Below are 26,713 nucleotides of genomic sequence, written 5' to 3'. Positions count from 1 at the left end.
GTAACAATTATGATTGGTATCAGACACATACTAGAGTTACTCAGGTGAACACTTTGCAAAGCACATAACTATCTTGTTGTCTAATCACTATTTAATACACCTGAAACTAATACATATTGTATGTCAAATACAATTAAAAAAATAAATAAACACATGGAAGCAACCAAGATGTCTTTCAATAGGTGAATGTATAAACCGTGCTACTTTCAGACAATGGAATATCATTCAGTGCTAAAAAAAACAAAACAAACAAAAAAAAAACTATCAAGCCATGAAAGTAAGACCTAAAAGTAATTTAAATGCATATATTACTATGTGAAAGAAGCCAACAAGAAAAGTCAACATAACATATGATTCCATTTATATGACATTCTGGAAAGGGAAAAATATGGAGACAATAAAAAGAGTAGTGATTGACAGGAGTTAGGAGAGCAAAGATAGATGAATAGGCGGAGTGCAGAGAATTTTTAGGGCAGTGAAAATATTCTGTATGATGTTATAATGATGGTTATATGTCATTATACATTTGTCGAAACTTGTAGAAAGTACATCAACAGTGAGTCCTAAGGTAAAGTATAGACTTTGAATGATTATGATGTGTCAGTGTAGGTTCATTCTTTATTTAATAAAATATAAAAGTACCATTCTGTTAGTGTATTGATAATGGGGGAGGCTAGACTTATATGGGGATGAGTGGGAATGGGGTACATAGGGAAGTTCTGTATTTCCCTCTCCATTTTGTTTTAAATCTAAAACTACCCTAAAAAATTAAGTCTTAAAAATAAAACAACAAAATGACAGGGGCAGAAGGGCTAGGAAACAGCAATCCACATGGAGGAAATTCTGAAAGGGAATACTTTTAGTACTCCTGACCCATCTCATTCATCACCTATCCCTCTTTCAATAATAAAATAGATTCAGAGTTCAGAAGAAACCTTGATGAAAGTCTTAAATGGGTTCAGACACAAAGAGTATATGTGGGAAGTGTTATTGAGTACGAGCAGAAGATGAGGCATTTATGCTAATATTTAAGATAATGTGAAAATGGGAAATTATATACTCTGTGGAGTTGTCTCTAATATAGAAATTAGGGAAGACTTATACAAGTTGAAACTTATTAAGGAATTGTTCATTTTTTTAATCATTTGATCTATCTGCTAACAGAATTCATGTTGCATAATGGCTATTCATTTGTTAAAAAAATGTTCATTTGATAAAAAATTATATTCAACCTTATATTTCTTTCTTCTTCCAACATAGACATGTTGAAGTAGTAGGTACTTGAAATATTTAATTGGATTTTTAATCATCCTCTTATGTGTTTTGTTCCTTCTATACTCATAGCCCCTTACCATGCACAGAAACTCAGCCTTTCAGAGAGAGATCAATAGGGATGGAATTTGGATCATCATGATAAGCAGAATCCAAAATATTCAATATGTATACACACTTTAAGAACTGATAGCCCAATTTTGAAAATGAAATGTAATTTAATAAACACTGCCTTTATAATTATTCAAAATGTCTGTATACATTTCTAGAGACATCCTATATTTTTTTATATCTAGATTCTTTAACACAAGCATCTTCTCCACTTATTTGTGCAGCCAACTCTGCCAAATGCTTAAGGCGATTTAATAAAAATCAATAGTCAGGACTATCTTTGTCACGAGAGCACGACAGCTCTGGGTCTTTGAGAATTCCTATTTAAGAATTTTGAAGTTAATTTGCCTCTTCAGCATCCATCTTGTCCTCACCTCAATGTCTAGCTGTTTTTTCAATGTCCTTATCTCTTCTGATACCCTCAATGTAAAGAAAGAGTTCTCCCTTCTTGCAGTGTTATCTAGCTTTCTGTTAATTTTTACTTATAATCACTGAATTTCAACTAAAATAGGTTGAAACCTATTTTTGGTGTTTTGAGGGTCAAGGTACAAAGTAGAGTTAATGCAAAATGTTAATTATATGACCTTTCCAAAAACCTGAAAAGGTATACAATAAATTCTAGATTATTTTCACTTTGGTTGAAGTCAGCCCTTTGTTTAGAAACCTGCACAGACATAAAACTTCATTTTTGCCACCTCAGGATTTTTTTTAGCCATTAGCTGTGGTCTGATTATTGGACTGACTTGACATTATGCCTTGTCTTGATATTTTCATTGATTTTTTTCAAAGAAGCTCTTTCCATATTTTTATTATACTAGGCTTAAAGAATAACAGCATATTAATAGAATGTACTAAAAGAGCATTGTTATCTCATTTTTTATTTCTATAGATAAAAAAGGAAGTCAAACTAACACAGCAATATTGAATTCTGGGAGATTTGTGGTATTTTAAAAAACCAAGCTGATAATCAAATAAGAAAAAATATCGACCTGAAAAAAAAAGTTTACCAGTGGGTAACCTTGAGATAAATTATTTTAAAAACACATGTCAGCATTACCTATCACATAAATAAACAACACAATAAAATATGATGAAGCCCCTGGTATTACACTGATGATATAAAGCAAGATAATTACCATACTATGTCTTTGACTCTAAAAAGTCAATAGTAGTATTCTGGGATAAGAAAAAGAAATCATAGTTTTTTATACATTTTATCAAACTATTATGAAGACTCCATTGGTCCTGAAAAAAAGAAAATAGATTATAAAATAGAAGAGAGGACAAATTGCATAGAAGAAAGGAATAATTCTTGGCCTTGGCAAATGTTGGGTGCTTAAGAACTGACTATAAATTTAAGACCCAGAGAAACACCTGGAAGGAGCTGTTCTGTACCCATCAGACTACCCCAGGGTTGCTACAGATACTTTATCTTACGACCTCAGTAGAGATAAAAGGTATTCTGGGAAATCTTACTTCCTAGATTCTGCTAATAGCTGACTTCACTATTGACTTTTCCTTGATGGTTCTACTCGGTCTTGTCAATTGATGAGTTAGTCCACAGCATTTTGGAGTTGGAGGAAGATAAACCTGTGTCTTATAATAACTTATTTCCTCACTCTCTCACTATTGATTATTACATAAAAGACATCAAAACCATATTATTATTCAAGAACATTTATACAATTATGTCATTTTTATCTTAAAATGTTTAACATTCGCCTTCTAACTTTCATTTTTTTCTTGTTCCCCATCCTGTTGGCCTCCTTCTTTACCAGATTTGCAATCTCTAACAAAATCACGCCCACAATGTTAGGTTATAGGTCAATGGCCACTACCCAGAAAAATGGTAACTGATAGTTCTCAAGAATGTATTGGCAGAAAAACAAAATATCACAGAGGAATACACACCCACAAGCACTAGTACTTCCTAACATGTCAGCTATTATATTCACTAGAAGAAACTATATCATCTAATTTATTCCTATTATTCTTTGCTCCTTATTTTCTGACAGTTTTATTAACCCTTCCAAAAATGAAGATACTTATACATATACATGATCGATATCAATATAACCCAAAGAAAATACAATGTTCTAAAAATTTCCCTACCAGTGTGGCTCAGTGGTTGATTGTCAATCTATGAACCAGTAGGTCACAGTTTCATTCTCAGGTCAGCTACTACATATTCTAGGCAATTCATAGATAATAGGTATTTTTTTATTATGTTCAAGTGACCAAAGTTGCTTTGACTCTAAATTCAACAGTAATTTTCAGCAGTTGAGGATTTATACTATTGATAGAATATGCACCTTGGCCATGGCAAACAACTAGTTCAGAAGTCCCATAAGCTACTCTTGTTTGCACATTCCTAAAGTCAGACCATATTGTTCAGACCAAATTAAAAAGATAGCTTCTCTGGCCAGTGGTCTCAGCAGTTAGATTGTTGGCCCACATACCTAAGAATCATGGGCACAATTCTTAGACAAGAACATATACCTGGTTGCAGGTTTGCTATCTCACTCCATTTGGGGCATCTGTGGGAGGCAGCCAATCAATGTGTTTCTTTTTTTTTTTAAATATATTTTATTGATTTTTCACAGAGAGGAAGAGAGAGGGATAGAGAGTTAGAAACATCGATGAGAGAGAATCATCGACCAGCTGCCTCTTGCACACCCCCTACCGGGGATGTGCCCGCAACCACGGTACATGCCCCAGACTGGAATCGAACCCGGGACCTTTCAGTCTGCAGGCCGACACTCTACCACTGAGCCAAACCGGTGCCGGCAAATGTGTTTCTTTTATAGTGATGTTTTTCCTCTCTCTCTCTCTCTCTCTCTCTCTCTCTCTCTCTCTCTCTCTCTCTCTCTCTCTCTCTCTCTCTTTCTCTTTCCTTCCAAAGATACCAAGGCTTTGGAAGCCAAAGTATTGGGAAGAGAAGTGGGGAAGATAAAAAACAAAAGGTAGAGGTGGAGAAAGATTAGAAAAGAGGAGTTTGAGAGAGAAACAAAGTGTCACCATTCTGTCCTCAGTCCTGTCTTCATAAGCACAAAAGGAGAGATTGGTTGAGAACAACAGGGAAAACAGTCTAAAGAAAATAGTAATTTTTAAATGTGCAAGTTACCTAAGAGAATGTAGTATTTTTATCCTTTCCATTAAAGATTATAGATGTGTTTACATGTGCCTAGATTAACAGGGGATTCATATAGAGAAACCATTTGGTCTCCCTTCTAAAAAGTGTATAGTAATTCATATTTCATCTGAAATCCTAGCTGCCTATTGATTTCAAGACCAGCTTGTAAGGAAGCCCTGTGTGTGCTTTGAGGGCTGATGAAGAATCCATATGTCATAACAGTTTAGACACCAGGGGGAAAAAGGAAAGAGGCTGACTGTAATTCATTCTCTACTATAATTATCGGTGAATTTACACTTAGCACACTAGACCAAATGATATAATTTGTAAACATAGTGAGTTATAGTTCTGATCTCAGGTCCTGGGGCCAACCCAGTTTGTATAACAAGTTGACATTTCCAAATCCTTTAGAATTTAGCCTTTGATTGCCCCTATAAAAGTAAAAAAACAATAAATCTTTTGAAATTCATTGATTGGCCACACTGAGATAAACACACAACTTTCTCAAACAGAGAGAACTATTTATTCAAAGGCACTTTATTATTTTCACTGAAGAAAAATAGAGAGCATTTAAAATTTAAGAACATTTAAAAAGAGCTCAGTGTACTAGATGCTTGCATTGACTTGTCAGGCTTGCATCAGAGTCCTGGCTTTTAGATTTTTTTTCCTCCCACAGAAAATGAGGCAGCCGGCAAGAGCCCACACAGATGCACAAGCCTGTGATTATGCCTAAGAGGGAATCACACCCTCTCTACACCATGACTTTATGTTTTGGCTACACAGTAAAATGGAGTCTAAGCCCAAGTAAAAGAATCTTGTCCTCAAAGGAACATGGCTAGAGCAAATATGAGTAGAGTTTTGCTAAATTTGGAAAGTACTGCCAAATTCAACAGATTGACTACTTTAATATACACAAGAGCTACCTGAGACCTTGCTAAAAATGTAGATTCCAAACCCAACTCCTGAGATTCTGTTTACTAGAACTTGGGTGGAGCCTGAAGATCCACATATTTTATAAATTTTACTAGTGATTCATGAATCACACTTTGCAAAAGACCATTTCACTATGCGCCAATCAAATACATATGTGTTGAAGTTTCTATATAGAGATTTCATTTAATCATTTAGTTATTCATCACCTGCTATCAGTCTACTCCTAAGAAAATTAGCAGAAAAAACTTGCTCAAATGATGGAGATTCATTATTTTCTTCAAATAACCTTTAAACTATTTTATAATGTTCAGAAACTATTGAACTAACCAAGCAAAGGAAATAGTACAGTTAAGAAAAAACAAAACAAACAAAAAACAACAACACCACTATTAATTTAATAATCATTGCTACTCAGATTATTTTTTAGGAAAATAGTGTCTGATATTTGCTTAGGTGTTTAAAAGAATTCTTAGTATGACGGGAATATCAATCCAACTAAAATCCTGATTATTGTTATTGTGTTTTTTAAAATATGTTTAATTTTATTTTATCTTTAAACATGACTTATTTATGTTTGGTAAATAAAATCTTTTGAAAAACACTTTGGGAAATTCTTTTATTGAACATCTTGGGTAGATAGAATATTTGCATCTCCAAAACAAAATGAACTCGTTGAGAAGTCACTCATGTGTAGAGTTGTATTTAAATTTCTATCTATTCTAGCTCCAATTTCAGAAATCATGGTCAGGTTACTTGCCTCTGTTCAAGAGAAGAATAATGATTAGCCCATTTTGACTGGAAATGGATTTAAGATTCAGTAGTGTCTATGAAAATATTTTTTTCTGTGCCTATTGAATTCTAAAGAGAGAGTTAAAGTAGATCAGAAAACTAAAAGTAGGCGTTTTAAAGAGTATTATATTATGTAGGTAGAGAAAGAGTTAGAGCTTGAGCTAGAGATAATGATAGAGATAGAGATGAAGATATACAGAAAAATTTAAGACTAATTAATATCAATATACTTCTTTGTAATAGCTTTCCAGTGATATTACATAATAGACCATTTGTCTATTATTAAGCTCTTGATATGCCCTTCATTTAATAAAAGTTTCTTTCTATGGCAGACATTTTTAAAAATCAACAATTAATACATAATTCAGATTTATAGTGTGATAATGTAATATAAACCTTTAATAAGGATTAACTTTTAAATATTAAAACTTTGATATATGGATAAAAGACTTAAATGTAAAACATAAAACCCTAAAAATCCTAGAAGAAACCATAGATACCAAAATTTCAGACATTTCTCATAGCAATATGTTTACCAATACAGCTCCTAGGAAAATGGGAACTAAGGAGAAAATAAGCAAAAGGGACTATATTAAAATAAAAAGCTTCCATACAGAAAAAAAAAAAAATAAAAAAAAAAATAACAAGAGAGCCCACTATATGGGAGAACATATTTGCCAATGACACATCTAATAAGGTGTTAATCTCCAAAATATATAGAGAATTCATACAATTTAACAAAAGGAAGACAAACAATCCAATTAAAAAATGGGCAAAGGACATATATAGACATTTCTCCAAAGTAGTTTATACAGAAGACCAAGAGACATGAAAATACGTATGCTCAAAGTCACTAATCATCCTAAAAATGCAGATGAAAAGAACAATGAGATATCACCTCACATCTGTCAAAATGGCTATCATCAACAAATCACCAAAGACAACTCTTGGCAAGGTTGTGGAGGAAAAAAAGGAACCCAATACACTGTTGGTGGAATGCAGACTGGTGCAGCCACTGTGGAAAACAGCATGGAGTTTCCTCAAAAAATTAAAAATGGAACTCTCATTTGACCCAGTCATCCCACTTCTAACAATATATCCTATAAAACCCAAAACACTCATCAGAAAGAATATATGCACCCCTATGTTCATAGCAGCACAGTTTACAATAGCTAAGATGTGAGAACAGCCTGAGTGCCCATCAGCAGATGAGTGGATAAAAAAAACCCATGGTACATTTACATAATGGAATACTCTGTAGCAATAAAAAGAAAGAACCCTTCCTTTTGTAACAGCATGGATGGACATGGAAAGTATTATGCTGAGCGAAATAAGCCAGTCAGAGAAAGATACACACTACATGATCTCACTCATATTTGGAATCTACCAAACTAAATTAACTGATGATCTGATGATAAAAAATATGCCCAGAGACATAGAAGTATGATGCAGAACCTCAGATGAAAAGCAGGGGAGGGTGGATGAGAAGAGACCAACCAATGAACTCATATGCATATATGCATAACTCATGGACACAGACAATGGAGTGATGAGGATCTGGGGTTAGGGGATGGGACTAGGCTGGAAGAGGTTAATGGGGGGGAAAGGAAGACATAAATAATACTTTCAACAACAAAGATTTTTAAAAATTTGAAATATGCATATTTATATGTAACATATAAACATGATTATTAAATAATATGTAAACATATGGTATGAGGAATTCTTCACTCTTGATTTTTTTAAATTTAGAACTAATACATGAACTTGGTTTGAGAAAACCATGTGCTATATTTTTCCAATAAACAGTGAGTTCCACATTACTTCTCAGAGATATTCATTATCAAAGTTTCAGGTGTGCCTTACAGAAAATTCCCAAGGAATTATACAACAGGTATTCTCTTCTGGTTATCATCAAGACTGCCATTTTCCCATTCAAATGATTCCCTCATATGTCTGTCTCTCAACTTCTATACCATCCTTTGGGAACAAATATATTCAATAAGGCTAACAACAGATTTCTAATAATTGTCTACCTCTCAAAGTTTCTGTTTGGAATCAGAGCATGAATTCCCAATAGCAAAGGACCTATTAACCTCTCCTTCTTCCTAGGAGGAACTCTTTTCTTAAAAAAAATGAACATACCTTTTATTATTTTTCCAATTATTTTTTTAATCTTTTTAAAGATGATATACAGCACTAAGAAATATCATGTAGCTTAGAATTTACTCACCCTAGGCAGATCTCAACCTACTTCCTAGATACAATATTTCTGGTGTTTTATTTTTTCTTTATTTTTGAGAAACAATTACACACAAGCACAAATTCAATATGAACAGAGCCATTAGAGGGAAACATTATTTATTAACTTTTTAGAGCATCCTTATGTAAATAAAATAATTTATGTTTTCTTAGTTTTCTTGGTATTGACAATACGAGTACTCTTATTGATTAATTAGAGGCCCGATGCATGAATTTGTACACCATTGAGGTCCCTAGGCCTGGCCTGCAGGATCAGAATGAACCTGGTTCTCTAATATCCTCTGAGGGGTCCCAGATTACGAGAGGTGCAGGCCAAGCCAAGGGACCCCACTGGTGCATGATCAGGCCATGGAGGGATATGGGAGGTTGGCCAACCAGCCAACCAGGGATGGACTGCAGGAGGGCTCCAGACTGTGTCTAGCCCATCTCACTCAGAATTGGCTGGACCTCAGCAGCAAACTAACCTATTGATGAGAGTGTCCGCCCCCTGATGGTCAGTTCGCATCATTGCGACTGGTTGACCAGAAGACTGTCTTTCTCTTGGTGATCAATACATGTCATAGTGAGTGTTTGGTTGGCCTTAGTATATCATTAGCATATTACACTTTGATTGGTTGAACGGCCTACCAGACGACCAGATACTTAGCATATTAGTCTTTCATTTTATAGGATGTTACTTGTGCTGATGCTGTGGCTATTTGCCCCATCCAAACACAGTTGTTCTTAGTGTTCTCTGGGGAAAGCTAATGAACATTTTTTGGCACATGCTTAGAAGCCTGAGAGAAGCACCACTGTAATTTATTTCTATCTAAATTACTCTAATTTGGGTAAGGAGGCTGAAGTGCACAGATTTCCCATAAAACTAGCTCATTTTGATGAAAACTGGCCTATCTCTTGATGCAGGATATTAGAGTAACAGGGAATAAACACATATACACACATATACATTCCTTCAATTTTGTATTCTGAATCAAAAATTGCTTTTTGTTTTTCTCAATGATTCAGATGTTAATACTATGCTCTGCAATGAATGTCACTAGCATAATGTGAATATGAAATAATTAATATTATTTATTAACTTTTTAGAGTAATATTAATATTTCCTTTCTTAAAATAAAAAATGAACTAAAAATTCTTTAACAGCTGTTTGAAGCATATTTGGAATCAGATTGGACCTGTAAACAATAAAATGCCAAAGTATTCTTTACATCTGCAGCACTGTCAGTGTTTTACAAGCTGATCACTTATTTTGGAAGTAGACTACATTATGAACTGATTTCTCCTGAAAAACTATCTTAATATAAAACTTTCTCAAATATTCCTTTTTCTCAACCTCTTCTCCTGTTAGCTGTTATTGTATTTGAAATCTGTAATTTAAAATAACTGCAGAAAAAACTGGCGTGTCATTTGGAATAGCATCTTACAAGCAAAATAGCCACTTAGACTTATTGTTTGTCAGCTATGGAAGTAAATAAAAATATGAAACTGAATTTATTCAACAGGAATTTGTGGAAAATGTTTAAACATTATTTATAGATTGAAAAACTATTGAACAGGCATCTACAAAAATGAATAAGCTGTGTAAGACACTGAGAGTCACAAAACTAAAACTACCTCTCATAAAACTTATACTCTAGTTTGAAAAATAAGACACAGATATCCAAAAATTACAATATAAATTATAAAGTAAAAATAAAAATATATTAATATAAAGCATGTCTAAGATAAAGATGCAGTTAAATGTCCAATGAACAGCACAGATAATAAATTTTAAAACCTTAGGAAAGGGTGAGGAGGGTAGGAATTAGAATGATTCATGAAGGTTTAGTAGGCATCTCATTTGCCAGGATCATAACAGTAATGATGATGCAGCATGATATGCTAGAGTCACCCTTTTCTGATTTGTGAAAGTTGATTACCAGCAACTCTTTCTAACAACATCCTCAGTGATGTTATGTCAACAGCATAAAAATGTCCACATTGGGAGTATTTACACCAAAGAAATTGGCAACCCCTACACATTATGGCTTTCTTCCTCAGGAAAAAAAAACACACAGATAGACATTTAACAGAACACCATGATATGTAAGGAACACTATCAAAATTTAGTTCAAATATTCATTTAATTTTTATTTAAAACCCTTTTTTTTTTTTTTTTGCCGGTGAGAAAACTGAGGCCAAAGTGTTTAAATTACTTGAGTAAGTCACACTGAAAGTAAATGACAGCTCATGATCTGCACTTATCTGACTGTAGAATAATGAGAAGAGGGTTATCTTAAAGTGCTTTTTAATCAACTATTCTTTTCAGGCAGGTTGTCATTAGTTTTCATCATATAATTCTGGTCCTCTTCTAAATGCTGGAGAAAGCCTAGATACCCATCAATACGGGCTACATGATTTTGCAGGAGCAAACAATCCTGGAATCTGAGTGATTTAAACCAACAAACATGTATTTCTCACTCTTATTATCTTAGTCCCTTAGATTGGCAGCAGCTCTGCCCCATGCCGCACTCATTCAGGGACTAAGACTGACAGAATATCCACATCTATTGTGTTACCATGGCACAGAGAAAGGAGCGTGGCTTACCAATACTGGATCACCAAAGCTTTGGCCCAGACATAAACACCTCCCTTGTGCTTGCTTCCTGCAACACATTACATTGGCCAAAGCAAGCCAAACAGCATAAAGAATTTATATTCCCACAAGGAGAAGTGGAACACTAGTAGTAGCCCTGAAGATCTCTGAGATCTTTTAAGAGAAGACAATGAATAGACTAACATTAGAGGAAGACAAATTTTGCACTTGGCACAAAGGCATTTTGTAACAACTGTGTTCACATAGGGCCGCCTTTCATACCAGCAGTGAGTAACTTGCAAACGAATGTAAAGCTATTCAACCAATTGCTTGTAATTTTTTATACTCCTCTAATTGTATTCAGAAATTTCTTTAGAGTCTCAAAAAAAAAAAATATCCCTGAAGACTGTCACACCTTATGTATCCACCATTAGTAATTAAAGACTTCCTAATGGCAAGAGTAAAAATTTTAGCTATGTGTGCATCATAAAACTATCTATAACTAAAAAGAACTTATATCTCTCAGCAGAAAAAAAGAATCCAAGTTAAAAATGGGCAAATAACCTGAATATAAACTTATCCAAAGAGAACATACAAATGGCCAACATACATAGAAAAAGATGCTCAACTTAATCATCAGATAAATGCAAATTAAAACCATAATGAGTTGTCATCTCACACCTGTCAGAATAGCTATCATTTATAAATCAACACACAATAACTGTTGGAGAGAAAAGGAAACCCTCATGAACTCTTGGTAGGAATGCAGATTGGTGCAGCGACTATAGAAAGCAGTAAGGAATTACCTCAAAAAAATTAAAAATTAAATGGCCTTATGACACAGCAATTCCACTTCTGTAAACATATCCAAACAAACAAGCAAACAAACAAAACTATTTTGAAAGAATATATGCACCCTTATGTTTGTTGCAGTGTTATTTACAATAGCCAAGATTTGAAGCAGCCTAAGCGCCCATCAGTAGATGAGTGGATATAAAAGCTGTAATACATTTACACAATGGAATGCTACTCAGCCATAAAAAGGAAGGAAATCTTGCCTTTTTCAACAGCATGGATGGATCTCAAGAGTATTATGCTAAGTGAAATAAGCCAGTCAGAGAAAGACAAATACCATATGATTTCACTTATTTGTGGTATACAATTAACAAAATAGACTAACAAACACAATAGAAACAGACTCGTAGACACAGGGAACAGACTGACAACTGTCAGAGGGAAAAGGGGTTGAGGGGCTGGGTGAAAAAGGTGAAAAGATTAAGCAAAGAAAAAAATTCTCATAGACATGCAATAGTAGGATGATTACCAGAGGGGAAGGGGGTTTGGGGGAAATAGAAGAGTATAAAGGGTGGATAAATGGTGATGGAAGGAGATTTTCCTTGGGAGACAAACACACAATACAATATACAGATGATATATATTAGAATTGTACACCTGAAACCTATGTAATTTTATTAACCAGTGACACCCCAATAAAATAAATAAAAATTAACAAAAAAGAAAGCACCAATATTTACTATAAAACTGGTAAAACTGTATTAAAAAATTACACAGAAACATGACCATTTCATAGGTGATGTGTATTTAAACTGTATCTTTAGGAGAAAACTTATTCTCATTCATTTTACTTAGCTCAGTTATCTTTCATGCTCATTTGATTGTCATTGAAGCTGGCCTAAAGCCCAGCCCATCAGAGGGCTGGCTAGGATCTTTCTAAAGTAAAATTCTGCCCTGGGGCTGGGTAGTTTACTCATCTCACTTTCTCTCCTTTTGAATTTATAATAGTGTTGGACTTCCTGGGGTATTATGCAGTAGTGACTCTGAGGTGGTTATTTTATTATTTTTTCCCTTTCTAAGAAACTGCTGGGGAAGGTCAACTTAATCTCTTCCTCTCCTCAACATGACAGATTCTCTACAAATTGAGATTTATAGACTTCAGTGGATGATGGTCTCCATTTTCTTCAAACTAAAATACATCTCCTTCACTGCTGGTCAAATAAGAGCAAAGAAGGATTATCCGTGGTGGGGAAAATTAAAAGCATAATTTCAAAAAGAATGTCATCACAGCCTGACTCTAATACTCAAAGATTTTCCTTACGCTAGACCTATTCAGTCAGAAATTTTGTTTGGTTTGGTTTGGTTTGTTTTGTTTAGTGAGTTGTTGTTTTTTTGTGTGTGCTTTTTTTGTTGTTGCTATTTTTGTTTGTTTAAGTTGATGTTTTTTGAGTGAATAAATCACATTCACTAACATGTCACAGGATGGCCATTGATAGAAATATGGATTGTGCACTAATTCTACTTAATTGTCATTTATAAATATAATTATATAACTTAAAATAATGTTTTATTACTTTATAAATACACAATATTTTTAGAATCATTTATTTTTGGGAAATTTTTAATTAGCAGTGTCTCTCCAAGTTAAATGATAATTTTCAGTGACTATTTGGATGTGTTCTTTTAGCTAAAGCACTTAGACACATAGTATAGACTGTGGGGATTTACAACTGAAACAATAACCCAGTTCACTCTTCCATTTTACCACAGAGAATATTAAGGTTCTAAAAGGTATTTTTTGGTTGGTTGGTTGTCTTTTTACACTAATGGAAGGGAACTTCCTGGGAAGTTTCTGTAAACTAGAAAACATTATTTCAATAGGCAAAAGAAAGGAAAAAACAACAACAACATTATATCATAATTTTAATCACCTCCTAGTTTATGCTTGGAATTTCATGTTTGTGGTTTTTTTTCAGGATATATATCAATAGAATAAATGAAATGTAGATTAACTCTATAGTTTCCAATTTACATAGATAATTCATATATGATTGTTGGGTAGTGACTACCTAGAGGCAAAGAAAGATTTGAGCATTCTGTGATTCATTATGTAATGTCTTCCCTGGTTCAGAGAATGAGAGAAATAACACCCATGCCATCCTTTGCTATGCCCTATATAACTCAAAATAAAAGCAAACAGAATAGATTTGCTGTGAATACTATAGCTTAATTTTGATCATGTATACTGTGCAAAGAGTATATAACACTTAGATTAGCTTTATGTATTCCTTTTTCATGTGAGTACAGTGAAAGATTAGTGTTAAAGGAGTTTAAAAGGCATTTTTGAGAATTAAAACAAGACAAAGTATATCCATGCTTACCTTGTACTGGTTAGATGAAAGATGTATAATGGAAGTGGCTGGTATGCAATGATTTTCTGCAATCTTTGGGGACTACCAAAGAAGGATAATGCTCAGGAACAATTCTGATAGTGTTTCTGAGAGCAGCTAATCAGAGAAGACCCCCTACAATTTGTTCTTGGAAGGTATGCATTTAAAGTTGTATACCAAATAAAAAGAACATTGTAATTTATAGCAGGCGAAGCCCCAAGGAATGATCTTTGAGGATAACTCTGAAGTGTGACTATTTTTTTCTACTCTGTAAGTAATGAGGACACTGAAAATTGTTACAGGGGAAACAAGAAGAATTTACAAAGCATGTGTTATAAAATTGCCTTGGACATAGGGACATTGAAAAGATAATGAATACTTGAAAACCAAGGACACACAAGTTAAGAGAAAAATAACTCAGCCAAACATGTCATCTAATGTATTGTAGGCAATGTTACCAGAAAAATTATCTTACACCCTAAAAAAGTAAAACAAATCTAAGAGTATATAATTTTAATTATTTTTAGATTGACTTTTTGTAGATAAACAAGCAACTATTTATCTTAAAGCCTACATTTCTACGACATGAAGGTTAGTACGATATTATTGACCTATATTGACCTGGAATATGAATCAGAAATCCCAAACTTAAAGTCTAGATTTGTCCCTGACTTTGTGATTTGCAGCAAGTCACATGATGTCTCTCTGGACTTTACCCCTTAAAATGTTGTCTTTGGATTAACTAATCTCTAAAATACACTTGACACCAAAACATATTATGCTGTAATGCAAAGCAGGATAAACACCCACCTAAACACAAACACCACTCGGCAGACACAGCATTTGTGCGAAAGGCACCATCACGGACTGGCAGGTCTAAAGAAGATAGGGAAATTGCTTACTGTTTCTGTTGGCCCAGCTTGAGAGTTCTCAGGCATGCTCCTGATCAGCACTGTGAGGGAGACAAAACTAGATTAGGAAGAGCAAATGGACAAGGGAAGTAGACCCACAGGTTCCACTGAAGTTCTTAATGCAACATAAGAGGCACTCTTATGTTGTCCTAATGTGACACTCCGCTAAGTGATGGAGCCACAAAAATATGACTGCCTTTGCCAATAGAATCACCTGTGAGATTTCTGACCCTGACAATCATCTTCAGATCTGTTTCTTAATCACTGGAACTGAGCTAAACCTTATAAGAGGAGGATAGTGCATCCACTCAGGCTACCAGGAAGAAAAAAATGAGAAGTTATTTCACATGGTTAAAATAATTTTATTCTGGGTGGAAGAAAAGTAACTGACACTAGAAGATGTACATCCAGCCCAGCTGGTGTGGCTCAGTGGTTGAGCATCCACCCATGAACCAAGAGGTCACTGGTTCAATTACTGGTCAAGGCACATGCCTGGGTTATACAAGCTAGATCACCAGTAGGGTATGCAGGAAGCAGCCTGTCGATGTTTTTCTCTCTCCTTGATGATTCCATCTCTTTATCCCTCCTCTTCCTCTCTAAAAAAAAAAATCAATAAACACATATTTTAAAAAGTGTACATACAATGACCAACAGCATTTAGTGATGGATTAAAAGGGTTAAAAAAAAAAAAAGAAAAGAAAAACAGTAAGAGTAATTACTTTTACTTAATTTTGACCATGGCGCTGGAAGATTTCCACATGTGGAATATGAGACTATACATCACCTCTTTTTTTTTTTATGTGTTTGTTGTTTTTTAGTCAATAGATACCATAGAAAAATTAGTATATTTATACATGTGTTTGTTTTTCTAGGCCCAATTCCCAAGAAGACTTAAAAAAGACATAGAAGAACAAAAAGGAAATTTTAAAAACCATTTATCATCTTAGATGTAAGTAAAGATATATTTATGAAAAGAACACTATTAAAACTCAGAGAAAAAAGGGAAAATAATGAAGAATCCAAAATATACTACAAAAAATAAAATAAAATCTTAAGAGAATGGTTGACAAGCATTGAAAATATCTCATAAAATAGACCAAAACATGAAAGATAGAAAAAGAGAAACATAATAATATAATAACAGAGAGAATAGGAAATTTCTGGAATTAGTCTAGGAAATTCAATGTTTATATAGACACCTGGAAAGAAAGGATAGAGGTGAGAGAAGAAAGCATCAAAGAACTAATGCAAGATCATTTATCATAATTAAGGGGCCCCTTGAGTGGGCATAGTAAGTGAAAAAAGATGTATCAGGCCTCAATGTTGTGAAATGTCTGCATTGTACTAAAGAGTAAAACCCCCAAACCTCCAAAAAAGTATCAAATATTATATTAAGTTTATCATATATCAGAATGTCTTGCTTGTCACAGCAACATGGGGAGCCAAAATATAGGAATGACACCTTCCAAATTCCTAGGGAATTTTTCTCCCAACTATTGATTTATGTTTTATGCTATATCAAACCATTCCAAACCCTCAAATCATGTATTTTGGTCACAAATCTACAATTTAGATAAGGTCATCAGGGTAAGCTCTAGATAATTAAGCGTGTTGCTTGACTATTTGAAGAACCCAGTTCCAGGTGATCTAACCCACATGGTTGGTGAGTTGATGCTGGCTATCAATTTCTATCCATAAAGATGGTTTCTATATTCTCATGCTTGATAACTGGGTTCAAAGAACCAAGTGTCCCCCTAAACAAAGAAACAAACAAAACAAAAAAATGTGTATAACCATGTGTACCCTAGTTTTGAAGGTTATATAATATCACTACCATCAAAGTCATAAGTCTGTCCAGATTGAAGGGCAAAGAACAGAGGCCTCACCTTTCTACAAGAGGAGTGTCTATGCCATATTCTAAGAGTATGTGAAATGGAAGATATTGCTTTAGCTATTTTTGGAAAATGCAATCTGCCATATCACCTGGAATGCAATATCCAGAGAAACTATTAATTAAGTGCAAGGGTTAAATGAAAACAGTTTCAGATATGTTAGATGTTAGAATGCTAACCTCTTATGTACTCACTTTTAGGAAGCTTTAGGAGAATGTTCTTTACCAAGACTTATGATCAATTAAAATTCATGTAAACCTGACTTCATGGAGATATGAAAGACTCCCCAGGATGGTGAAGGATGACCTCAGAAATGTAGTTATGTACACCCATTAAAGCCAATTAGCTTAGATTAAAATAGTCAGAATTTCTAGTTGTGATGTCCCTGATACTAAACTTTATGATGCAATATGCTTGATTGCATTTATGGAGATTTAACCTATGAGGAGAGAATTTGAGGTCAAACTAGATGAACCCACACACACAAAAAAAACTAACTAAAAAAAGAAATAAACTAATCAAATTCAAGGAAACAAGGAGTTCTTCAATAAATGAAAAGTTGTCATGGTGTATTACATGACTTACTTGGGAATAGTGTTTATATGAACATGGAATTGTCAACACTAAATACTTAATTGTGCTATAATTCTAACATGAGAATGGGGAGTGTGGACAGAATGTATAGGTGTATATGGATGGGTACTGGGGGGAGATTAAAGAAAACCAATTATCATATATTATAGAATATTAATAGGTGTGTCTAAATGTGTGTGTGTGTGTGTTTTTAAATCAAAAAATGATAAGCATGCAATTGATACTTGAACTTATAAAAAAAAAAGTTGAAAGTGTTGCATATGGGAAATGGGCAACTTGTTTCCAATGAAAATAGGAAATGAAGAAGGGTGACAGTGGAACAAAAAGGACATTCTTTTCATGTCTTATAAAACTATTGTATTATTGAGAAGAAGGAATAGGGAAGCCTACTTTATGATTTGGATAGCACATTGTGGTTTCACTTCCTGCAGTTATGGCCATGTATGTTGTGAGGGTCTCGGAGAGGGAAGGGTAGAAGAACCGCCCATATAGGACAAACACACCACTCCCTGTCTCCTACAGAGGCATACTGGACCTCACCCTGAAGCTCCAGTGTTGTGCCTGGCTTCCCCATGACCCCAGGGCTGGGAGCTGAGGAAGGGGCCTGCACCAAAGATATCCTCATTTATTTCCTTCTGGCTCCATGGCCTTAGAGGAGAGACTCTTCTCTTTAAAAATGACTTTTGATAAATGGGGAAGAAATAACCATCACATCCAGAAAACTAATCAAGCTTCCCAGGAAATATGTATGTAAATAAAATATTGATTAAAAGCTAAAAGGATTTTAATTAGGTTACTTAATTTAATAGTTTAATTTGGCAGAAATAGACAACTTGGACAAGGTTCTTTGTGTAAGCACATTTTAAATCACTAATTAAAATTTCAGATGGCAATCTGAGATTAGAAAAAAGGACCTTCAAAGGCAAGCAAGATGTACATGTATTTTATTTTTAAAACTCAAAGCAATACTAGGATGTTACTTTGGGTTCTCTATCTAAAATAAAGTGAGTTCTTGGACATCTTGTAACCCACTTTGACCCATACACTATCTGTAATTAACTTATATTGAATAGAAAACTTAATTTAGTGGCAAAAATCACATGTATTATATTTTTATTGAAGAATTGAATCCCTTAATTTTAATAGAATAGATCAAATTGGTATTTTAGAGATACAATATTATTACATAGGAAAAATGTACTCTCATGCATGTAAAACTTATAGCAGAATAAAATATGATTTATTCAGCCCAATTCAACTAGTGCATAAACTATGTTGAATTGAGGCATGCAGAGAAGGTTCCCTCTTAGGTAATTACATATAAATGTACTAAGTAGCACACATCAAGGTCAAAGCTAAATCTGTGTTTATATTTAATACGGTAAGGGATACAGAGTGTATCAGTTAAGGATAGTTATTATAAGAACAGAAACCAAAGTCAGCCACATTGCCTCATTTAAAATCTAGGTTTGCCAGTTATTAGTCACATGACCTTGAACAACTTAGATAACACAACTGTGCCTCAGTTTCCACATTTATAAGAATTATAATAATCATACCTAATTTGAGGACTTATGTGCATTTAAAAAGAATACATTTCAAGCACTTAACACATAGGGAATGTAGTTGAATAAACAATAAATGTTAGTTCTATAAATTTAAAAAGCTTTGTAATTAGGTTGGCAGAATTGCAGAAAATTAACTGAAACTCTATCTTTTTAAAGAGAGATGAAGGAAAAAGATGAACATCATTGGTTCTGTCTTGAGATTTATTTGGATCCATATTCCAGCTCCCCCATTCTCTAGTTGTGTGTATCTTGAGAAAGTTACTCAACCTCTCTGTGATTCATTCTCCTCTTGTACAAAAGAGGATAACCACACCTAACTCAGGGTGTTGTTGAAAAGTCAGTAATAAAATTATGTGAAAGCCCTATTCAAAGCCTAACCCAAGAGAAATGTTCAACAATGTTAAGTCACTATCTCTTCCCCTCTGAAATAAATATAAAAGTAAAAGATACATATCTGGTGACCTACCCTATAAAAATTTATTGAAGTGGTGACTCACTAGGTGGTTGCTTCCATTAATTTAAATTCTCTAGGTAGGACTTCAATGGATTTCATAACAGCTACCCAAACACAGGAAAGCCTGCATGTGTCCTGATACAATCAAAGTCTGTCACTCATCCATTGCAGAGGAGACATTGCCCCTGTCCCCCTAACCGCCTCCTGCCACTCTCCTGTGGCCCCTTCCCCGGCTGAATCTCCCATGGCCCTGATCAGCCCAGATCACTGGCCAGGCAGAGGGACCCCACCCTTGCACAAATTCATGCATCAGGTCTCTAATATTTACATAAAAGTCACTGTAGCTTTTGTATAAATCATGGAACAGGGCAGGACATTCACTCTCCCTTATGCAACTTCAGAAAAAGTGTCAAGGGCACCTTCTCCACTTCTTGGTTGTTCATGACCTCAGTCCAGACAGATAACACATTAAGATAAAGAGACTAAAATTCTTAGGGGATGCTGACTTCCAGAGAGGTTCCTCAGTACCTTTCATTGATACCACAAATGAAGGTGAGACCATCTGTTCCAGAACAGTAAACATATTTTCTATGACTACAGTAGATAAGGCTCCATAAACCACTATCATTACTTGTTTTAAAGCTAAATCTTTGAAGGCCAGTAATGATGATTAAAAGCAGTGCAAAGAGAAGGGGAAACTAGTCTATAAATCTTTTAGAGAACTGAATACTTAATCTGATTTTACATTCTCTTAATCCATAGTATCATAAGGAAATTAAATATGGTTTATAGGCCACATCCATTCTGTTATAGCTAAAAATTTCTCTTTATCATTAAAAATTATCCATTTCTCTTTTGAAGCACCTGTCTCAACAGAGTGTTGGGATGAGCCACCTTCCCAGAGTTTTTATTTTCTGTCTTCAGTTAAGTCACTTTCTAAGTTAGTGACTGTTTCACCCTTTAAGATTCAGCTTCTGTTGGAAAACTTTTTTTGTCCATTCACTTTCTGCATCCACATCCTTTGCCATTCAATCAATTTGCATGTATTTCTGAAGCTGTGATATGTGCTCAGTTCTCTGATAGGAGCAACAAAGAGGACTATAAATATTGGAGACCTCATGGAATGCATATCATAGTTGAGACCAATGTATTATAAATAATGAGAGAAAATATAAGGCAACACATGTTAATGTATGTTAACATGTATTAACATGCATTTTCATATAACATGGAAAGCTTAATTGTATGTGGGCAAGATGGCCTATTAAAATAAATAGATAATAAAGCCAGGTTGGGGTTCAGGTTCCTTTTACTTGGATATAATTCTAAGGCATTTCATTCCATCTCCCATATGTACAATGACCAACTATAGAAATGAAACAAAAATCACTCATCATACATACACATCTTTTTCATTTTTGTATAAACATGTACATATTTCAAAATCTAGCTTCTTTTTGTGAAATTATATATATATATATATATATATATATATATATATATATATATATATATATATATATTTACCTTTTCCCCATTGCTGTGATAAAGTAGACCCTGTGGGCAAAACAATTGGTGATCAGATTTAATGACACTGGCTGGAAAGGCTTCCTTTTGAATTAAAGCTATACCCTATTAGTATTCAGTAAACCTTAGAAAAAGAGCATAAGCCACCAGGTAGCTCTTTTTCTGTCATTATTGGCTGTCCTTTGATGAAACCACTATCTTGGAAAAATACATCTGCCTTCCTTGGGAGGTTGTTAAGCACTGGAGAGGGAACAAGCCTGCAATTTCTGGGTTTTATGGTTTTACTCTGAATAACAACCCATGTCAAAATGTATGTGTGCCATCTCTGTTCACCCTGAATCCAAAATAAGAAGGTTATATAACCATCCACCATCATAATCAGTTTTTGTTCATTGGGTAAAAATTCACCAAATCCAATGATTTTCCTAAATTCAGTTTAGAATTCCCAGATCTTCCTAGTCACCAGTGTCATTGTGCTAATAAACCATAATGATGGTGCTTATGGTTCTCTGAGCATAGCCATTGTGCAGAGTTAGGTTTTAACTATGAACTTGACATGAAATGACTTGTCATACAGAGAAGAGAAAACAGTCTTTTCCCACCTTCCTTAACCACAGTTTTTATTTGATTATAACCAGTCATAGAATGTGACATATAAAAAATGGTCAACCCAATTGTTTCAAAGCCTGACTGGAAACATGACATGTTTCTTGCTTTTAGATGGTAATGCAAGATCAAGGAAACACTGTTGACTTAAACACTCTGCTAAGAAATGCCAAGAGAAAGGCATGCAGGCAGCCTCTCTACCAGGAGTAACAGACTGAGATAATGATAAGACACTCTCTATGTACTTGCTGTGTGCTGGGAATTGTTCCAAGGACTTTGAATGTAGTGAATACAATTAATCTTCATTTACAAATCGGGTGTTGTTATCATCACATCAGAGACAAGAAAATCAAGGTAAAGAGAACATTAAGTAATTTATCCAATATTCCACCACTAGTAAATAATGACAGAGGCAGTTGTAGCAAAATTGTGTAGCTCTGGAGTCAACTTGATCAAACACTACTCAGCTCTGAGACAAAATCTCCATGCAAAGGCAGGTCACAGAAATGAGTGGAAAATCCCTGCTTATTTTTGCCAGGTAGAGACATCGACCTGGTGTTGCCACATCTTCTCATATTGCAAGAGAAACCTGAAACCTGTGTTGTTTATATGAAGTCTCTTAATTTAAAATGCTGTGCACATATTTTAAGAATAATATTGCAGAATTGTTGGCCACACTCATCTTGGCCAAGGCCCTATCTCATGTGAGAATATTTTGGGTTTATTAGCTTATCCATTGCCCCACCACTAACATTATTAGAAAAATTTCCCTTCTCCCATATCTAACAATACTTTTAAGTCAACAGTGCCTTGCTAGTAATTAAACTACATACTTCATTTAGCATTTACCAGTTTTTCCACCCAGGTCCTCTTTCTGTCCCAGGATCCAATCCAAGTTACACATTGTATTTAGAAATTCTTTACTTTTGCTAACTCCTGTTATTTTCACAGTTACTTGTGAAAAGGGCACCATTTCAAAACAGACACAGAGAAGTTAAACAATTGGTTAAAGTCATAGAGGAAGTGGCAAAACTAGAATCTAGTAGTTGGACTCCACCCTTTGTTCTTAACTCTCATACTCTACAGCTGCTTCCCAAAATTTAAAAATAAAAAATCCATGGCATTCCCTGCTACTGCATCTTAATTTTAACTTTTAGATGGATTTAGTTTGTGTGCTTTGCTCTGAATGGACTTCTCTCAGTCTCAGAGATTACTACAGCCCATCAGTGTGTGCATAGGGCATTTCTTGAGTAATTCCTTCTCCCGTTCTGCTGACATTAGAGTCAAAACTCAGCATCCTTTATTATACAGAATTTATATGTTGAGAGTCAATTTTTTTGCTCATCTAAATTTTTCTAGAACAGAGCTTTTCAAACTGTATTGTGTATGTGGATCACAGATAGATACCTGGTTTCAATGCAAAGTCTTCAGGTTGGAGGCAGAGCCTGTGAATCTGTGTTTCCATCAAGGTTTAAGTGATGTTCAGGCTGTTGGTCCATAGTGTTCACCCCAGCTAGTGAAGCCCTCAACCTCTCCTTCACTTTTCCTCAAATTGACCACTATTCTTCTCTTGGGTAATACATTCGAGAATAATTTGTCTGGGCTCAGAAAAGGGAGGGGTTAGAAAGAATCTGGCTGTTTTGTCAGATCATTTCATCTAGTTCAGAAACATTTCATTTAAGTATGGCTTGTTCACTCTATAATATTTGAATGCCTTTTAAAAAAAACACAATTGAAGCAAAGAATCTGTTTATTAGTTATTTCATGTGGTTCTCTGTCATTTGTTGATGATCTTCCCTAATGGTGTTCTCTACCCTTCATTTTCAAAATCCATCCTAAGTCATTTAAATTGTTATGAACATATCAATAAGCCTTAGTTTATTTTAAAACATTGACTTCCTTGCCATTATACTTGCTGAGTTTTGCCTTATTTTTTTCTTAAATTTGTCTTAGGTCACATATTTTCCTCCCATATTTCATATGCTGTTTTTTAAAATCTGACTGGCTCAAAAGTTCCCTATGCATCCACATTTCTTGTTACATCACCTACCACTCCAGACTCCTTTAGATTTCTTCCTTAATAGCAACATCTACAGTTGAGGAGTGTCTTATCCTTTTCTGTTTCTTTGTTCCTGATTTGCTTATTTTAAGAAAGTTATATATATATATATATATATATATATATAATTTTCTCCCATTACATTAGAATCTCTAGCCAGTTGAAACACATATTTTCTATGTTTTCTTGGAATCTTTTGAAATATGTTTTTATAAAGTCTGGGCCTGAGTCTGATATACCCATTATGTTCTTATTGATAATTAGCAACTCCAAGATGAGATCATTTCTTCTTCTAAGTTTCCAATTATTCAGAGTATCACCCCCACCCTCTTGCCCTTCTTTGTAGGTTAGAATTAAATCCAGACTAGCAGTTTTCAGCACTGCTTCTTTACTTTCTGGAAGATGAAAGAACCAGCTCTTCCTCTGGGCTAAACATTTGCATACTTTAGATTTTTTTTTTTTTTTTTTTTTTTTTTTTTTTTTTTTTTAAGGAAGAAATGAAAAATCTCAGGCCATGCTCTGCAGAGCTGACCTGGGCATGAATGGGGACAGGCAAACGTGCTGGAAAAGGAAACATTCTGGCTCTGAAGGTTAGCCTGAAGGGGACTGTGTCAGTGCCTTTGGGAGTGGAAGACTCTCAACAAATATAGAAACACCTCTGGGACAGTCATGCAGAGACAGCTGCTGTGTTACCTGTGACAGCTACACAGCTGAACTAACAGTGACTCAGATCAAACTGCAACCAGGATTTGGGGGTGCAGGATGTGCTGTTCATAAGGAAACAAATAATAAGGGGTGGATGTTGACAACATGGAGTTGCATATGAGATGGAAAATGAATCCATTCAATGGTATTTTAAGAGTCAAAACTAAAAAAATTATAGAAAAACCTTGTGGGTTCTTGTTCATATGGTATGGTCAACATGAGAACTTCTTGATGATGGGAAAGATTTATCTTGATTTTAGGATGAATAAAAAGAAAAACTAATTATTTTAGCTAAGAAATAGAATAGTCCAAGTGTGCTGTTTTGAAAGCCTGGGTTATGATTATTAATAGAAGATGGAATAAGAAGAGAGAAAAATAACATATAAAACAAAATAATTGCAAGACCAAATCTTTAATTCAAGTTAAAACTCAATGTAAAGAAAAGTCTCAACTGTAGATTTTATAATCAAGTCCTCAAAGCAATAATCGCTCATTAATAATTTATTTAGCAACTACCATGTGCCTTGCACTGTATAGGTACTGAGCCTTGAAGAATTAATAAAATGTCAATCATATCTTCAGAGTCCAAAGTCTAGTGGGAAAAAATCATGTGGATATATAGTTAGGATGCAATTTTGCAAGTGCAAGAGCAAACTTCTGTATGCTTTGTTCTTCAGTGACATATTGAGGGATGTTTCACAGCATGGGAGGCGTGTGAACTGTGTTTTGAATTAAGACTTCATAAGGCAGAGAAGAGAAGAGAAAGGGCATTTTGTGAAGAGGGCAAAGCATGCAGGAATGCTCAGAGGTGAAGAAGGACTTCCCTGCACCATTTGAAATTCAGCATCACAATATAATTTTTTTTAAACTTTTTGCCAATGGGTTATATTTCAGAAGAATATGGGCCACTTCTGGGAAGAAGACTTTCATAGCCTTCCTATTACATAGAGGTCCAGCACTTTGAATTTATACCAGGACTGAAGGGCAATTTTGAGTTGTCTCACTTGAAAATGAGTTGAGCATATTCTGCATGTGGGAAGTACACTAAATACTTAAGAACCAGATGGATTCTTAATGTTCTTCTTAGGAATGTCCAGGTTTCCTTCCAGCAGGCACAAAATCTGATTGCACTGCCTCACCTTTTTGATAATAGGAGTTCACACATTGCTTGCTGTGGCTATTAGGATGTGAGCAAAAGCAATGTGTCACCTTTGAGTGGAAACTTTGAAAAGCCAGTGTGCCATGTCATTGCTATATGTAGTATTTTAGATTGTCCAGGTCTGGGCAGGCTGGGCCCCTGAGTTAGTACAATGCAGAGCAGAGCCTTCTGCTGACTCAGGATGGAAGAGTGGCAAGGGCAAGAAATAAGCTTTTGTCATTTAAAGCCCCTGCAATTTGGAGGGTTGTACGTTATGATATTTTTATAACAATCCATCCTGACTAGTACATATACTAAGATATACTTCATAAGGTGTAAATACCAGGCATTAAAATTTACATTTATGGAGGGGAGGAAATGGCAAGAGGAATATATTAAATTTATGTACATCACCTATCCTGAGTCCTAATTATCTCTAGAGTGGAGCTTAAATTTAAACAATGCAGAGAATTGTGAAAATAGGCATTTTCAGAATAATGACATATTGATAGAATGCTTTCTGAAGTCTCAGATGTTTATAAACTTGAATATTTTATAATATTTGAGTCTTTAAAAATCCTTCTCATATAAAAGAGTATCATCAAGGTAACAATAATATTTTAATTGATTCTCAGAAAAAACACACACAAAACCACGAGTAAAGTTCAAAAGCCTTATACCTATAGTTAATCTAGTTAAACACAATATAGTACACAAGTAACATATGCTATCTTATCTGCAATAGTATAGGATTGTTTATCTCTACAGAGAGGTTTGGTAATGTGCTTACTGATATTGATCTGAAATAATTTGGGTTCTGAGGACAAATTGATACACTACTTACAATTTGCATATTACAGATTTTTCCTTCCACTCAGGAAAAAAACTCCATAGGAGAATTGCTAATGGAGTATTGACAAGTTGTGGATATAATAACAAAGAATCCCTTATTGCGTGTTTTGTTTTGCTTTCATCAGAGAGTGATCACTGGATTGTGCT

The 26,713-nt window shown here is 34.5% G+C and overlaps 1 long non-coding RNA gene across 1 annotated transcript in view; it reads right to left on the bottom strand.

Annotated features, from left to right (window-relative positions):
* Positions 1 to 14,271: 14,271 nt before the first annotated feature.
* The window catches only part of LOC123651658, a 370,822-nt gene continuing 358,380 nt past the window's right edge, over positions 14,272 to 26,713 (bottom strand). Inside the window, exons 3-4 of the long non-coding RNA XR_006740519.1 lie at positions 15,163 to 15,212; positions 14,272 to 14,323 (exon numbers count right to left, since the gene is read on the bottom strand). This is a non-coding gene — a long non-coding RNA (uncharacterized LOC123651658). The remainder of the gene's footprint in view (positions 14,324 to 15,162; positions 15,213 to 26,713) is intronic.

This window comes from Pipistrellus kuhlii, unplaced genomic scaffold, assembly GCF_014108245.1.
Source record: "Pipistrellus kuhlii isolate mPipKuh1 unplaced genomic scaffold, mPipKuh1.p scaffold_m20_p_7, whole genome shotgun sequence".
NCBI classification, from domain to species: domain Eukaryota; kingdom Metazoa; phylum Chordata; class Mammalia; order Chiroptera; family Vespertilionidae; genus Pipistrellus; species Pipistrellus kuhlii.
Note: the sequence above shows the minus strand (reverse complement) of the source record. Positions and strands in the feature narration are given on the sequence as shown.